We start from the raw sequence: 17,615 nt of genomic DNA on the forward strand, positions 1-17,615 counted from the left end.
AGTAACAGTACACTTTTCAAAACGTGTTTTTCAGCCCGAAATAAACGCGTTTTTTCAGACAACTGAATCCCCATGTAGCAGCAAGGCTCAGAAGAGCCCACACACTCAGATCTTAACCCCAGTGTGCAGAAAGGTTCAAAACATGTTTTTCAGCAGAAATAAACATGTTTCTGCAAGTTTGGTCAACCCCATGTAAGTTATGGGGCAGTAACAGTACACTTTTCAAAACGTGTTTTTCAGCCCGAAATAAACGCGTTTTTTCAGACAACTGAATCCCCATGTAGCAGCAAGTCTCAGAAGAGCCCACACACTCAGATCTTAACCCCAGTGTGCAGTAAGGTTCAAAACGTGTTTTTCAGCAGAAATAAACATGTTTCTGCAAGTTTGGTCAACCCCATGGAAGTTATGGGGCAGTAACAGTACACTTTTCAAAACGTGTTTTTCAGCCCGAAATAAACGCGTTTTTTCAGACAACTGAATCCCCATGTAGCAGCAAGTCTCAGAAGAGCCCACACACTCAGATCTTAACCCCAGTGTGCAGAAAGGTTCAAAACGTGTTTTTCAGCAGAAATAAACATGTTTCTGCAAGTTTGGTCAACCCCATGTAAGTTATGGGGCAGTAACAGTACACTTTTCAAAACGTGTTTTTCAGCCCGAAATAAACGCGTTTTTTCAGACAACTGAATCCCCATGTAGCAGCAAGGCTCAGAAGAGCCCACACACTCAGATCTTAACCCCAGTGTGCAGAAAGGTTCAAAACGTGTTTTTCAGCAGAAATAAACATGTTTCTGCAAGTTTGGTCAACCCCATGTAAGGTATGGGGCAGTAACAGTACACTTTTCAAAACGTGTTTTTCAGCCCGAAATAAACGCGTTTTTTCAGACAACTGAATCCCCATGTAGCAGCAAGGCTCAGAAGAGCCCACACACTCAGATCTTAACCCCAGTGTGCAAAAAGGTTCAAAACGTGTTTTTCAGCAGAAATAAACATGTTTCTGCAAGTTTGGTCAACCCCATGTAAGTTATGGGGCAGTAACAGTACACTTTTCAAAACGTGTTTTTCAGCCCGAAATAAACGCGTTTTTTCAGACAACTGAATCCCCATGTAGCAGCAAGTCTCAGAAGAGCCCACACACTCAGATCTTAACCCCAGTGTGCAAAAAGGTTCAAAACGTGTTTTTCAGCAGAAATAAACATGTTTCTGCAAGTTTGGTCAACCCCATGTAAGTTATGGGGCAGTAACAGTACACTTTTCAAAACGTGTTTTTCAGCCCGAAATAAACGCGTTTTTTCAGACAACTGAATCCCCATGTAGCAGCAAGTCTCAGAAGAGCCAACACACTCAGATCTTAACCCCAGTGTGCAGAAAGGTTCAAAACGTGTTTTTCAGCAGAAATAAACATGTTTCTGCAAGTTTGGTCAACCCCATGTAAGGTATGGGGCAGTAACAGTACACTTTTCAAAACGTGTTTTTCAGCCCGAAATAAACGCGTTTTTTCAGACAACTGAATCCCCATGTAGCAGCAAGGCTCAGAAGAGCCCACACACTCAGATCTTAACCCCAGTGTGCAGAAAGGGTCAAAACGTGTTTTTCAGCAGAAATAAACATGTTTCTGCAAGTTTGGTCAACCCCATGTAAGTTATGGGGCAGTAACAGTACACTTTTCAAAACGTGTTTTTCAGCCCGAAATAAACGCGTTTTTTCAGACAACTGAATCCCCATGTAGCAGCAAGGCTCAGAAGAGCCCACACACTCAGATCTTAACCCCAGTGTGCAGAAAGGTTCAAAGCGTGTTTTTCAGCAGAAATAAACATGTTTCTGCAAGTTTGGTCAACCCCATGTAAGTTATGGGGCAGTAACAGTACACTTTTAAAAACGTGTTTTTCAGCCCGAAATAAACGCGTTTTTTCAGACAACTGAATCCCCATGTAGCAGCAAGGCTCAGAAGAGCCCACACACTCAGATCTTAACCCCAGTGTGCAAAAAGGTTCAAAACGTGTTTTTCAGCAGAAATAAACATGTTTCTGCAAGTTTGGTCAACCCCATGTAAGTTATGGGGCAGTAACAGTACACTTTTCAAAACGTGTTTTTCAGCCCGAAATAAACGCGTTTTTTCAGACAACTGAATCCCCATGTAGCAGCAAGGCTCAGAAGAGCCCACACACTCAGATCTTAACCCCAGTGTGCAGAAAGGGTCAAAACGTGTTTTTCAGCAGAAATAAACATGTTTCTGCAAGTTTGGTCAACCCCATGTAAGTTATGGGGCAGTAACAGTACACTTTTCAAAACGTGTTTTTCAGCCCGAAATAAACGCGTTTTTTCAGACAACTGAATCCCAATGTAGCAGCAAGGCTCAGAAGAGCCCACACACTCAGATCTTAACCCCAGTGTGCAGAAAGGTTCAAAACGTGTTTTTCAGCAGAAATAAACATTTTTCTGCAAGTTTGGTCAACCCCATGTAAGGTATGGGGCAGTAACAGTACACTTTTCAAAACGTGTTTTTCAGCCCGAAATAAACGCGTTTTTTCAGACAACTAAATCCCCATGTAGCAGCAAGGCTCAGAAGAGCCCACACACTCAGATCTTAACCCCAGTGTGCAGAAAGGTTCAAAACGTGTTTTTCAGCAGAAATAAACATGTTTCTGCAAGTTTGGTCAACCCCATGTAAGTTATGTTGCAGTAACAGTACACTTTTCAAAACGTGTTTTTCAGCCCGAAATAAACGCGTTTTTTCAGACAACTGAATCCCCATGTAGCAGCAAGGCTCAGAAGAGCCCACACACTCAGATCTTAACCCCAGTGTGCAGAAAGGTTCAAAACGTGTTTTTCAGCAGAAATAAACATGTTTCTGCAAGTTTGGTCAACCCCATGTAAGTTATGGGGCAGTAACAGTACACTTTTCAAAACGTGTTTTTCAGCCCGAAATAAACGCGTTTTTTCAGACAACTGAATCCCCATGTAGCAGCAAGGCTCAGAAGAGCCCACACACTCAGATCTTAACCCCAGTGTGCAGAAAGGGTCAAAACGTGTTTTTCAGCAGAAATAAACATGTTTCTGCAAGTTTGGTCAACCCCATGTAAGTTATGGGGCAGTAACAGTACACTTTTCAAAACGTGTTTTTCAGCCCGAAATAAACGCGTTTTTTCAGACAACTGAATCCCCATGTAGCAGCAAGGCTCAGAAGAGCCCACACACTCAGATCTTAACCCCAGTGTGCAGAAAGGTTCAAAACGTGTTTTTCAGCAGAAATAAACATGTTTCTGCAAGTTTGGTCAACCCCATGTAAGGTATGGGGCAGTAACAGTACACTTTTCAAAACGTGTTTTTCAGCCCGAAATAAACGTGTTTTTTCAGACAACTGAATCCCCATGTAGCAGCAAGGCTCAGAAGAGACAACACACTCAGATCTTAACCCCAGTGTGCAGAAAGGTTCAAAACGTGTTTTTCAGCAGAAATAAACATGTTTCTGCAAGTTTGGTCAACCCCATGTAAGTTATGGGGCAGTAACAGTACACTTTTCAAAACGTGTTTTTCAGCCCGAAATAAACGCGTTTTTTCAGACAACTGAATCCCCATGTAGCAGCAAAGCTCAGAAGAGCCCACACACTCAGATCTTAACCCCAGTGTGCAAAAAGGTTCAAAACGTGTTTTTCAGCAGAAATAAACATGTTTCTGCAAGTTTGGTCAACCCCATGTAAGTTATGGGGCAGTAACAGTACACTTTTCAAAACGTGTTTTTCAGCCCGAAATAAACGCGTTTTTTCAGACAACTGAATCCCCATGTAGCAGCAAAGCTCAGAAGAGCCCACACACTCAGATCTTAACCCCAGTGTGCAGTAAGGTTCAAAACGTGTTTTTCAGCTGAAATAAACATGTTTCTGCAAGTTTGGTCAACCCCATGTAAGTTATGGGTCAGTAACAGTACACTTTTCAAAACGTGTTTTTCAGCCCGAAATAAACGCGTTTTTTCAGACAACTGAATCCCCATGTAGCAGCAAGGCTCAGAAGAGCCCACACACTCAGATCTTAACCCCAGTGTGCAAAAAGGTTCAAAACGTGTTTTTCAGCAGAAATAAACATGTTTCTGCAAGTTTGGTCAACCCCATGTAAGTTATGTTGCAGTAACAGTACACTTTTCAAAACGTGTTTTTCAGCCCGAAATAAACGCGTTTTTTCAGACAACTGAATCCCCATGTAGCAGCAAGGCTCAGAAGAGCCCACACACTCAGATCTTAACCCCAGTGTGCAGAAAGGTTCAAAACGTGTTTTTCAGCAGAAATAAACATGTTTCTGCAAGTTTGGTCAACCCCATGTAAGTTATGGGGCAGTAACAGTACACTTTTCAAAACGTGTTTTTCAGCCCGAAATAAACGCGTTTTTTCAGACAACTGAATCCCCATGTAGCAGCAAGGCTCAGAAGAGCCCACACACTCAGATCTTAACCCCAGTGTGCAAAAAGGTTCAAAACGTGTTTTTCAGCAGAAATAAACATGTTTCTGCAAGTTTGGTCAACCCCATGTAAGTTATGGGGCAGTAACAGTACACTTTTCAAAACGTGTTTTTCAGCCCGAAATAAACGCGTTTTTTCAGACAACTGAATCCCCATGTAGCAGCAAGGCTCAGAAGAGCCCACACACTCAGATCTTAACCCCAGTGTGCAGAAAGGTTCAAAACGTGTTTTTCAGCAGAAATAAACATGTTTCTGCAAGTTTGGTCAACCCCATGTAAGGTATGGGGCAGTAACAGTACACTTTTCAAAACGTGTTTTTCAGCCCGAAATAAACGCGTTTTTTCAGACAACTGAATCCCCATGTAGCAGCAAGGCTCAGAAGAGCCCACACACTCAGATCTTAACCCCAGTGTGCAGAAAGGTTCAAAACGTGTTTTTCAGCAGAAATAAACATGTTTCTGCAAGTTTGGTCAACCCCATGTAAGTTATGGGGCAGTAACAGTACACTTTTCAAAACGTGTTTTTCAGCCCGAAATAAACGCGTTTTTTCAGACAACTGAATCCCCATGTAGCAGCAAGGCTCAGAAGAGCCCACACACTCAGATCTTAACCCCAGTGTGCAGAAAGGGTCAAAACGTGTTTTTCAGCAGAAATAAACATGTTTCTGCAAGTTTGGTCAACCCCATGTAAGTTATGGGGCAGTAACAGTACACTTTTCAAAACGTGTTTTTCAGCCCGAAATAAACGCGTTTTTTCAGACAACTGAATCCCCATGTAGCAGCAAGGCTCAGAAGAGCCCACACACTCAGCTCTTATCCCCAGTGTGCAGAAAGGGTCAAAACGTGTTTTTCAGCAGAAATAAACATGTTTCTGCAAGTTTGGTCAACCCCATGTAAGTTATGGGGCAGTAACAGTACACTTTTCAAAACGTGTTTTTCAGCCCGAAATAAACGCGTTTTTTCAGACAACTGAATCCCCATGTAGCAGCAAGGCTCAGAAGAGACAACACACTCAGATCTTAACCCCAGTGTGCAGAAAGGTTCAAAACGTGTTTTTCAGCAGAAATAAACATGTTTCTGCAAGTTTGGTCAACCCCATGTAAGTTATGGGGCAGTAACAGTACACTTTTCAAAACGTGTTTTTCAGCCCGAAATAAACGCGTTTTTTCAGACAACTGAATCCCCATGTAGCAGCAAGTCTCAGAAGAGCCCACACACTCAGATCTTAACCCCAGTGTGCAGAAAGGTTCAAAACGTGTTTTTCAGCAGAAATAAACATGTTTCTGCAAGTTTGGTCAACCCCATGTAAGGTATGGGGCAGTAACAGTACACTTTTCAAAACGTGTTTTTCAGCCCGAAATAAACGCGTTTTTTCAGACAACTGAATCCCCATGTAGCAGCAAGGCTCAGAAGAGCCCACACACTCAGATCTTAACCCCAGTGTGCAGAAAGGTTCAAAACGTGTTTTTCAGCAGAAATAAACATGTTTCTGCAAGTTTGGTCAACCCCATGTAAGTTATGGGGCAGTAACAGTACACTTTTCAAAACGTGTTTTTCAGCCCGAAATAAACGCGTTTTTCCAAACAACTGAATCCCCATGTAGCAGCAAGGCTCAGAAGAGCCCACACACTCAGATCTTAACCCCAGTGTGCAGAAAGGTTCAAAACGTGTTTTTCAGCAGAAATAAACATGTTTCTGCAAGTTTGGTCAACCCCATGTAAGGTATGGGGCAGTAACAGTACACTTTTCAAAACGTGTTTTTCAGCCCGAAATAAACGCGTTTTTTCAGACAACTGAATCCCCATGTAGCAGCAAGGCTCAGAAGAGCCCACACACTCAGATCTTAACCCCAGTGTGCAAAAAGGTTCAAAACGTGTTTTTCAGCAGAAATAAACATGTTTCTGCAAGTTTGGTCAACCCCATGTAAGTTATGGGGCAGTAACAGTACACTTTTCAAAACGTGTTTTTCAGCCCGAAATAAACGCGTTTTTTCAGACAACTGAATCCCCATGTAGCAGCAAGGCTCAGAAGAGCCCACACACTCAGATCTTAACCCCAGTGTGCAGAAAGGTTCAAAGCGTGTTTTTCAGCAGAAATAAACATGTTTCTGCAAGTTTGGTCAACCCCATGTAAGTTATGGGGCAGTAACAGTACACTTTAAAAAACGTGTTTTTCAGCCCGAAATAAACGCGTTTTTTCAGACAACTGAATCCCCATGTAGCAGCAAGGCTCAGAAGAGCCCACACACTCAGATCTTAACCCCAGTGTGCAAAAAGGTTCAAAACGTGTTTTTCAGCAGAAATAAACATGTTTCTGCAAGTTTGGTCAACCCCATGTAAGTTATGGGGCAGTAACAGTACACTTTTCAAAACGTGTTTTTCAGCCCGAAATAAACGCGTTTTTTCAGACAACTGAATCCCCATGTAGCAGCAAGGCTCAGAAGAGCCCACACACTCAGATCTTAACCCCAGTGTGCAGAAAGGGTCAAAACGTGTTTTTCAGCAGAAATAAACATGTTTCTGCAAGTTTGGTCAACCCCATGTAAGTTATGGGGCAGTAACAGTACACTTTTCAAAACGTGTTTTTCAGCCCGAAATAAACGCGTTTTTTCAGACAACTGAATCCCAATGTAGCAGCAAGGCTCAGAAGAGCCCACACACTCAGATCTTAACCCCAGTGTGCAGAAAGGTTCAAAACGTGTTTTTCAGCAGAAATAAACATTTTTCTGCAAGTTTGGTCAACCCCATGTAAGGTATGGGGCAGTAACAGTACACTTTTCAAAACGTGTTTTTCAGCCCGAAATAAACGCGTTTTTTCAGACAACTAAATCCCCATGTAGCAGCAAGGCTCAGAAGAGCCCACACACTCAGATCTTAACCCCAGTGTGCAGAAAGGTTCAAAACGTGTTTTTCAGCAGAAATAAACATGTTTCTGCAAGTTTGGTCAACCCCATGTAAGTTATGTTGCAGTAACAGTACACTTTTCAAAACGTGTTTTTCAGCCCGAAATAAACGCGTTTTTTCAGACAACTGAATCCCCATGTAGCAGCAAGGCTCAGAAGAGCCCACACACTCAGATCTTAACCCCAGTGTGCAGAAAGGTTCAAAACGTGTTTTTCAGCAGAAATAAACATGTTTCTGCAAGTTTGGTCAACCCCATGTAAGTTATGGGGCAGTAACAGTACACTTTTCAAAACGTGTTTTTCAGCCCGAAATAAACGCGTTTTTTCAGACAACTGAATCCCCATGTAGCAGCAAGGCTCAGAAGAGCCCACACACTCAGATCTTAACCCCAGTGTGCAGAAAGGGTCAAAACGTGTTTTTCAGCAGAAATAAACATGTTTCTGCAAGTTTGGTCAACCCCATGTAAGTTATGGGGCAGTAACAGTACACTTTTCAAAACGTGTTTTTCAGCCCGAAATAAACGCGTTTTTTCAGACAACTGAATCCCCATGTAGCAGCAAGGCTCAGAAGAGCCCACACACTCAGATCTTAACCCCAGTGTGCAGAAAGGTTCAAAACGTGTTTTTCAGCAGAAATAAACATGTTTCTGCAAGTTTGGTCAACCCCATGTAAGGTATGGGGCAGTAACAGTACACTTTTCAAAACGTGTTTTTCAGCCCGAAATAAACGTGTTTTTTCAGACAACTGAATCCCCATGTAGCAGCAAGGCTCAGAAGAGACAACACACTCAGATCTTAACCCCAGTGTGCAGAAAGGTTCAAAACGTGTTTTTCAGCAGAAATAAACATGTTTCTGCAAGTTTGGTCAACCCCATGTAAGTTATGGGGCAGTAACAGTACACTTTTCAAAACGTGTTTTTCAGCCCGAAATAAACGCGTTTTTTCAGACAACTGAATCCCCATGTAGCAGCAAAGCTCAGAAGAGCCCACACACTCAGATCTTAACCCCAGTGTGCAAAAAGGTTCAAAACGTGTTTTTCAGCAGAAATAAACATGTTTCTGCAAGTTTGGTCAACCCCATGTAAGTTATGGGGCAGTAACAGTACACTTTTCAAAACGTGTTTTTCAGCCCGAAATAAACGCGTTTTTTCAGACAACTGAATCCCCATGTAGCAGCAAAGCTCAGAAGAGCCCACACACTCAGATCTTAACCCCAGTGTGCAGTAAGGTTCAAAACGTGTTTTTCAGCTGAAATAAACATGTTTCTGCAAGTTTGGTCAACCCCATGTAAGTTATGGGTCAGTAACAGTACACTTTTCAAAACGTGTTTTTCAGCCCGAAATAAACGCGTTTTTTCAGACAACTGAATCCCCATGTAGCAGCAAGGCTCAGAAGAGCCCACACACTCAGATCTTAACCCCAGTGTGCAAAAAGGTTCAAAACGTGTTTTTCAGCAGAAATAAACATGTTTCTGCAAGTTTGGTCAACCCCATGTAAGTTATGTTGCAGTAACAGTACACTTTTCAAAACGTGTTTTTCAGCCCGAAATAAACGCGTTTTTTCAGACAACTGAATCCCCATGTAGCAGCAAGGCTCAGAAGAGCCCACACACTCAGATCTTAACCCCAGTGTGCAGAAAGGTTCAAAACGTGTTTTTCAGCAGAAATAAACATGTTTCTGCAAGTTTGGTCAACCCCATGTAAGTTATGGGGCAGTAACAGTACACTTTTCAAAACGTGTTTTTCAGCCCGAAATAAACGCGTTTTTTCAGACAACTGAATCCCCATGTAGCAGCAAGGCTCAGAAGAGCCCACACACTCAGATCTTAACCCCAGTGTGCAAAAAGGTTCAAAACGTGTTTTTCAGCAGAAATAAACATGTTTCTGCAAGTTTGGTCAACCCCATGTAAGTTATGGGGCAGTAACAGTACACTTTTCAAAACGTGTTTTTCAGCCCGAAATAAACGCGTTTTTTCAGACAACTGAATCCCCATGTAGCAGCAAGGCTCAGAAGAGCCCACACACTCAGATCTTAACCCCAGTGTGCAGAAAGGTTCAAAACGTGTTTTTCAGCAGAAATAAACATGTTTCTGCAAGTTTGGTCAACCCCATGTAAGGTATGGGGCAGTAACAGTACACTTTTCAAAACGTGTTTTTCAGCCCGAAATAAACGCGTTTTTTCAGACAACTGAATCCCCATGTAGCAGCAAGGCTCAGAAGAGCCCACACACTCAGATCTTAACCCCAGTGTGCAGAAAGGTTCAAAACGTGTTTTTCAGCAGAAATAAACATGTTTCTGCAAGTTTGGTCAACCCCATGTAAGTTATGGGGCAGTAACAGTACACTTTTCAAAACGTGTTTTTCAGCCCGAAATAAACGCGTTTTTTCAGACAACTGAATCCCCATGTAGCAGCAAGGCTCAGAAGAGCCCACACACTCAGCTCTTATCCCCAGTGTGCAGAAAGGGTCAAAACGTGTTTTTCAGCAGAAATAAACATGTTTCTGCAAGTTTGGTCAACCCCATGTAAGTTATGGGGCAGTAACAGTACACTTTTCAAAACGTGTTTTTCAGCCCGAAATAAACGCGTTTTTTCAGACAACTGAATCCCCATGTAGCAGCAAGGCTCAGAAGAGACAACACACTCAGATCTTAACCCCAGTGTGCAGAAAGGTTCAAAACGTGTTTTTCAGCAGAAATAAACATGTTTCTGCAAGTTTGGTCAACCCCATGTAAGTTATGGGGCAGTAACAGTACACTTTTCAAAACGTGTTTTTCAGCCCGAAATAAACGCGTTTTTTCAGACAACTGAATCCCCATGTAGCAGCAAGTCTCAGAAGAGCCCACACACTCAGATCTTAACCCCAGTGTGCAGAAAGGTTCAAAACGTGTTTTTCAGCAGAAATAAACATGTTTCTGCAAGTTTGGTCAACCCCATGTAAGGTATGGGGCAGTAACAGTACACTTTTCAAAACGTGTTTTTCAGCCCGAAATAAACGCGTTTTTTCAGACAACTGAATCCCCATGTAGCAGCAAGGCTCAGAAGAGCCCACACACTCAGATCTTAACCCCAGTGTGCAGAAAGGTTCAAAACGTGTTTTTCAGCAGAAATAAACATGTTTCTGCAAGTTTGGTCAACCCCATGTAAGTTATGGGGCAGTAACAGTACACTTTTCAAAACGTGTTTTTCAGCCCGAAATAAACGCGTTTTTCCAAACAACTGAATCCCCATGTAGCAGCAAGGCTCAGAAGAGCCCACACACTCAGATCTTAACCCCAGTGTGCAGAAAGGTTCAAAACGTGTTTTTCAGCAGAAATAAACATGTTTCTGCAAGTTTGGTCAACCCCATGTAAGGTATGGGGCAGTAACAGTACACTTTTCAAAACGTGTTTTTCAGCCCGAAATAAACGCGTTTTTTCAGACAACTGAATCCCCATGTAGCAGCAAGGCTCAGAAGAGCCCACACACTCAGATCTTAACCCCAGTGTGCAGAAAGGTTCAAAACGTGTTTTTCAGCAGAAATAAACATGTTTCTGCAAGTTTGGTCAACCCCATGTAAGTTATGGGGCAGTAACAGTACACTTTTCAAAACGTGTTTTTCAGCCCGAAATAAACGCGTTTTTTCAGACAACTGAATCCCCATGTAGCAGCAAGGCTCAGAAGAGCCCACACACTCAGATCTTAACCCCAGTGTGCAAAAAGGTTCAAAACGTGTTTTTCAGCAGAAATAAACATGTTTCTGCAAGTTTGGTCAACCCCATGTAAGTTATGGGGCAGTAACAGTACACTTTTCAAAACGTGTTTTTCAGCCCGAAATAAACGCGTTTTTTCATACAACTGAATCCCCATGTAGCAGCAAGGCTCAGAAGAGCCCACACACTCAGCTCTTATCCCCAGTGTGCAGAAAGGGTCAAAACGTGTTTTTCAGCAGAAATAAACATGTTTCTGCAAGTTTGGTCAACCCCATGTAAGTTATGGGGCAGTAACAGTACACTTTTCAAAACGTGTTTTTCAGCCCGAAATAAACGCGTTTTTTCAGACAACTGAATCCCCATGTAGCAGCAAGGCTCAGAAGAGCCCACACACTCAGATCTTAACCCCAGTGTGCAGAAAGGTTCAAAACGTGTTTTTCAGCAGAAATAAACATGTTTCTGCAAGTTTGGTCAACCCCATGTAAGTTATGGGGCAGTAACAGTACACTTTTCAAAACGTGTTTTTCAGCCCGAAATAAACGCGTTTTTTCAGACAACTGAATCCCCATGTAGCAGCAAGTCTCAGAAGAGCCCACACACTCAGATCTTAACCCCAGTGTGCAGTAAGGTTCAAAACGTGTTTTTCAGCAGAAATAAACATGTTTCTGCAAGTTTGGTCAACCCCATGTAAGTTATGGGGCAGTAACAGTACACTTTTCAAAACGTGTTTTTCAGCCCGAAATAAACGCGTTTTTTCAGACAACTGAATCCCCATGTAGCAGCAAGTCTCAGAAGAGCCCACACACTCAGATCTTAACCCCAGTGTGCAGAAAGGTTCAAAACGTGTTTTTCAGCAGAAATAAACATGTTTCTGCAAGTTTGGTCAACCCCATGTAAGTTATGGGGCAGTAACAGTACACTTTTCAAAACGTGTTTTTCAGCCCGAAATAAACGCGTTTTTTCAGACAACTGAATCCCCATGTAGCAGCAAGTCTCAGAAGAGCCCACACACTCAGATCTTAACCCCAGTGTGCAGTAAGGTTCAAAACGTGTTTTTCAGCAGAAATAAACATGTTTCTGCAAGTTTGGTCAACCCCATGTAAGTTATGGGGCAGTAACAGTACACTTTTCAAAACGTGTTTTTCAGCCCGAAATAAACGCGTTTTTTCAGACAACTGAATCCCCATGTAGCAGCAAGTCTCAGAAGAGCCCACACACTCAGATCTTAACCCCAGTGTGCAGAAAGGTTCAAAACGTGTTTTTCAGCAGAAATAAACATGTTTCTGCAAGTTTGGTCAACCCCATGTAAGGTATGGGGCAGTAACAGTACACTTTTCAAAACGTGTTTTTCAGCCCGAAGTAAACGCGTTTTTTCAGACAACTGAATCCCCATGTAGCAGCAAGGCTCAGAAGAGCCCACACACTCAGCTCTTATCCCCAGTGTGCAGAAAGGGTCAAAACGTGTTTTTCAGCAGAAATAAACATGTTTCTGCAAGTTTGGTCAACCCCATGTAAGTTATGGGGCAGTAACAGTACACTTTTCAAAACGTGTTTTTCAGCCCGAAATAAACGCGTTTTTTCAGACAACTGAATCCCCATGTAGCAGCAAGGCTCAGAAGAGCCCACACACTCAGATCTTAACCCCAGTGTGCAGAAAGGTTCAAAACGTGTTTTTCAGCAGAAATAAACATGTTTCTGCAAGTTTGGTCAACCCCATGTAAGTTATGGGGCAGTAACAGTACACTTTTCAAAACGTGTTTTTCAGCCCGAAATAAACGCGTTTTTTCAGACAACTGAATCCCCATGTAGCAGCAAGGCTCAGAAGAGCCCACACACTCAGATCTTAACCCCAGTGTGCAAAAAGGTTCAAAACGTGTTTTTCAGCAGAAATAAACATGTTTCTGCAAGTTTGGTCAGCCCCATGTAAGTTATGGGGCAGTAACAGTACACTTTTCAAAACGTGTTTTTCAGCCCGAAATAAACGCGTTTTTTCATACAACTGAATCCCCATGTAGCAGCAAGGCTCAGAAGAGCCCACACACTCAGCTCTTATCCCCAGTGTGCAGAAAGGGTCAAAACGTGTTTTTCAGCAGAAATAAACATGTTTCTGCAAGTTTGGTCAACCCCATGTAAGTTATGGGGCAGTAACAGTACACTTTTCAAAACGTGTTTTTCAGCCCGAAATAAACGCGTTTTTTCAGACAACTGAATCCCCATGTAGCAGCAAGGCTCAGAAGAGCCCACACACTCAGATCTTAACCCCAGTGTGCAGAAAGGTTCAAAACGTGTTTTTCAGCAGAAATAAACATGTTTCTGCAAGTTTGGTCAACCCCATGTAAGTTATGGGGCAGTAACAGTACACTTTTCAAAACGTGTTTTTCAGCCCGAAATAAACGCGTTTTTTCAGACAACTGAATCCCCATGTAGCAGCAAGTCTCAGAAGAGCCCACACACTCAGATCTTAACCCCAGTGTGCAGTAAGGTTCAAAACGTGTTTTTCAGCAGAAATAAACATGTTTCTGCAAGTTTGGTCAACCCCATGTAAGTTATGGGGCAGTAACAGTACACTTTTCAAAACGTGTTTTTCAGCCCGAAATAAACGCGTTTTTTCAGACAACTGAATCCCCATGTAGCAGCAAGTCTCAGAAGAGCCCACACACTCAGATCTTAACCCCAGTGTGCAGAAAGGTTCAAAACGTGTTTTTCAGCAGAAATAAACATGTTTCTGCAAGTTTGGTCAACCCCATGTAAGGTATGGGGCAGTAACAGTACACTTTTCAAAACGTGTTTTTCAGCCCGAAGTAAACGCGTTTTTTCAGACAACTGAATCCCCATGTAGCAGCAAGGCTCAGAAGAGCCCACACACTCAGCTCTTATCCCCAGTTAGCAGAAAGGGTCAAAACGTGTTTTTCAGCAGAAATAAACATGTTTCTGCAAGTTTGGTCAACCCCATGTAAGTTATGGGGCAGTAACAGTACACTTTTCAAAACGTGTTTTTCAGCCCGAAATAAACGCGTTTTTTCAGACAACTGAATCCCCATGTAGCAGCAAGGCTCAGAAGAGCCCACACACTCAGATCTTAACCCCAGTGTGCAGAAAGGTTCAAAACGTGTTTTTCAGCAGAAATAAACATGTTTCTGCAAGTTTGGTCAACCCCATGTAAGTTATGGGGCAGTAACAGTACACTTTTCAAAACGTGTTTTTCAGCCCGAAATAAACGCGTTTTTTCAGACAACTGAATCCCCATGTAGCAGCAAGTCTCAGAAGAGCCCACACACTCAGATCTTAACCCCAGTGTGCAGAAAGGTTCAAAACGTGTTTTTCAGCAGAAATAAACATGTTTCTGCAAGTTTGGTCAACCCCATGTAAGTTATGGGGCAGTAACAGTACACTTTTCAAAACGTGTTTTTCAGCCCGAAATAAACGCGTTTTTTCAGACAACTGAATCCCCATGTAGCAGCAAGTCTCAGAAGAGCCAACACACTCAGATCTTAACCCCAGTGTGCAGAAAGGTTCAAAACGTGTTTTTCAGCAGAAATAAACATGTTTCTGCAAGTTTGGTCAACCCCATGTAAGGTATGGGGCAGTAACAGTACACTTTTCAAAACGTGTTTTTCAGCCCGAAATAAACGCGTTTTTTCAGACAACTGAATCCCCATGTAGCAGCAAGGCTCAGAAGAGCCCACACACTCAGATCTTAACCCCAGTGTGCAGAAAGGGTCAAAACGTGTTTTTCAGCAGAAATAAACATGTTTCTGCAAGTTTGGTCAACCCCATGTAAGTTATGGGGCAGAAACAGTACACTTTTCAAAACGTGTTTTTCAGCCCGAAATAAACGCGTTTTTTCAGACAACTGAATCCCCATGTAGCAGCAAGGCTCAGAAGAGCCCACACACTCAGATCTTAACCCCAGTGTGCAGAAAGGTTCAAAACGTGTTTTTCAGCAGAAATAAACATGTTTCTGCAAGTTTGGTCAACCCCATGTAAGGTATGGGGCAGTAACAGTACACTTTTCAAAACGTGTTTTTCAGCCCGAAATAAACGCGTTTTTTCAGACAACTGAATCCCCATGTAGCAGCAAGGCTCAGAAGAGCCCACACACTCAGATCTTAACCCCAGTGTGCAAAAAGGTTCAAAACGTGTTTTTCAGCAGAAATAAACATGTTTCTGCAAGTTTGGTCAACCCCATGTAAGTTATGGGGCAGTAACAGTACACTTTTCAAAACGTGTTTTTCAGCCCGAAATAAACGCGTTTTTTCAGACAACTGAATCCCCATGTAGCAGCAAGTCTCAGAAGAGCCCACACACTCAGATCTTAACCCCAGTGTGCAAAAAGGTTCAAAACGTGTTTTTCAGCAGAAATAAACATGTTTCTGCAAGTTTGGTCAACCCCATGTAAGTTATGGGGCAGTAACAGTACACTTTTCAAAACGTGTTTTTCAGCCCGAAATAAACGCGTTTTTTCAGACAACTGAATCCCCATGTAGCAGCAAGTCTCAGAAGAGCCAACACACTCAGATCTTAACCCCAGTGTGCAGAAAGGTTCAAAACGTGTTTTTCAGCAGAAATAAACATGTTTCTGCAAGTTTGGTCAACCCCATGTAAGGTATGGGGCAGTAACAGTACACTTTTCAAAACGTGTTTTTCAGCCCGAAATAAACGCGTTTTTTCAGACAACTGAATCCCCATGTAGCAGCAAGGCTCAGAAGAGCCCACACACTCAGATCTTAACCCCAGTGTGCAGAAAGGGTCAAAACGTGTTTTTCAGCAGAAATAAACATGTTTCTGCAAGTTTGGTCAACCCCATGTAAGTTATGGGGCAGTAACAGTACACTTTTCAAAACGTGTTTTTCAGCCCGAAATAAACGCGTTTTTTCAGACAACTGAATCCCCATGTAGCAGCAAGGCTCAGAAGAGCCCACACACTCAGATCTTAACCCCAGTGTGCAGAAAGGTTCAAAACGTGTTTTTCAGCAGAAATAAACATGTTTCTGCAAGTTTGGTCAACCCCATGTAAGTTATGGGGCAGTAACAGTACACTTTTCAAAACGTGTTTTTCAGCCCGAAATAAACGCGTTTTTTCAGTCAACTGAATCCCCATGTAGCAGCAAGTCTCAGAAGAGCCCACACACTCAGATCTTAACCCCAGTGTGCAGTAAGGTTCAAAACGTGTTTTTCAGCAGAAATAAACATGTTTCTGCAAGTTTGGTCAACCCCATGTAAGTTATGGGGCAGTAACAGTACACTTTTCAAAACGTGTTTTTCAGCCCGAAATAAACGCGTTTTTTCAGACAACTGAATCCCCATGTAGCAGCAAGGCTCAGAAGAGCCCACACACTCAGATCTTAACCCCAGTGTGCAAAAAGGTTCAAAACGTGTTTTTCAGCAGAAATAAACATGTTTCTGCAAGTTTGGTCAACCCCATGTAAGTTATGGGGCAGTAACAGTACACTTTTCAAAACGTGTTTTTCAGCCCGAAATAAACGCGTTTTTTCAGACAACTGAATCCCCATGTAGCAGCAAGGCTCAGAAGAGCCCACACACTCAGATCTTAACCCCAGTGTGCAGAAAGGTTCAAAGCGTGTTTTTCAGCAGAAATAAACATGTTTCTGCAAGTTTGGTCAACCCCATGTAAGTTATGGGGCAGTAACAGTACACTTTTAAAAACGTGTTTTTCAGCCCGAAATAAACGCGTTTTTTCAGACAACTGAATCCCCATGTAGCAGCAAGGCTCAGAAGAGCCCACACACTCAGATCTTAACCCCAGTGTGCAAAAAGGTTCAAAACGTGTTTTTCAGCAGAAATAAACATGTTTCTGCAAGTTTGGTCAACCCCATGTAAGTTATGGGGCAGTAACAGTACACTTTTCAAAACGTGTTTTTCAGCCCGAAATAAACGCGTTTTTTCAGACAACTGAATCCCCATGTAGCAGCAAGGCTCAGAAGAGCCCACACACTCAGATCTTAACCCCAGTGTGCAGAAAGGGTCAAAACGTGTTTTTCAGCAGAAATAAACATGTTTCTGCAAGTTTGGTCAACCCCATGTAAGTTATGGGGCAGTAACAGTACACTTTTCAAAACGTGTTTTTCAGCCCGAAATAAACGCGTTTTTTCAGACAACTGAATCCCAATGTAGCAGCAAGGCTCAGAAGAGCCCACACACTCAGATCTTAACCCCAGTGTGCAGAAAGGTTCAAAACGTGTTTTTCAGCAGAAATAAACATTTTTCTGCAAGTTTGGTCAACCCCATGTAAGGTATGGGGCAGTAACAGTACACTTTTCAAAACGTGTTTTTCAGCCCGAAATAAACGCGTTTTTTCAGACAACTAAATCCCCATGTAGCAGCAAGGCTCAGAAGAGCCCACACACTCAGATCTTAACCCCAGTGTGCAGAAAGGTTCAAAACGTGTTTTTCAGCAGAAATAAACATGTTTCTGCAAGTTTGGTCAACCCCATGTAAGTTATGTTGCAGTAACAGTACACTTTTCAAAACGTGTTTTTCAGCCCGAAATAAACGCGTTTTTTCAGACAACTGAATCCCCATGTAGCAGCAAGGCTCAGAAGAGCCCACACAC

This window comes from Lepisosteus platostomus, chromosome 7 (assembly GCF_059453375.1).
Source record: "Lepisosteus platostomus isolate fLepPlt1 chromosome 7, fLepPlt1.hap1, whole genome shotgun sequence".
Lineage (NCBI taxonomy): Eukaryota > Metazoa > Chordata > Actinopteri > Semionotiformes > Lepisosteidae > Lepisosteus > Lepisosteus platostomus.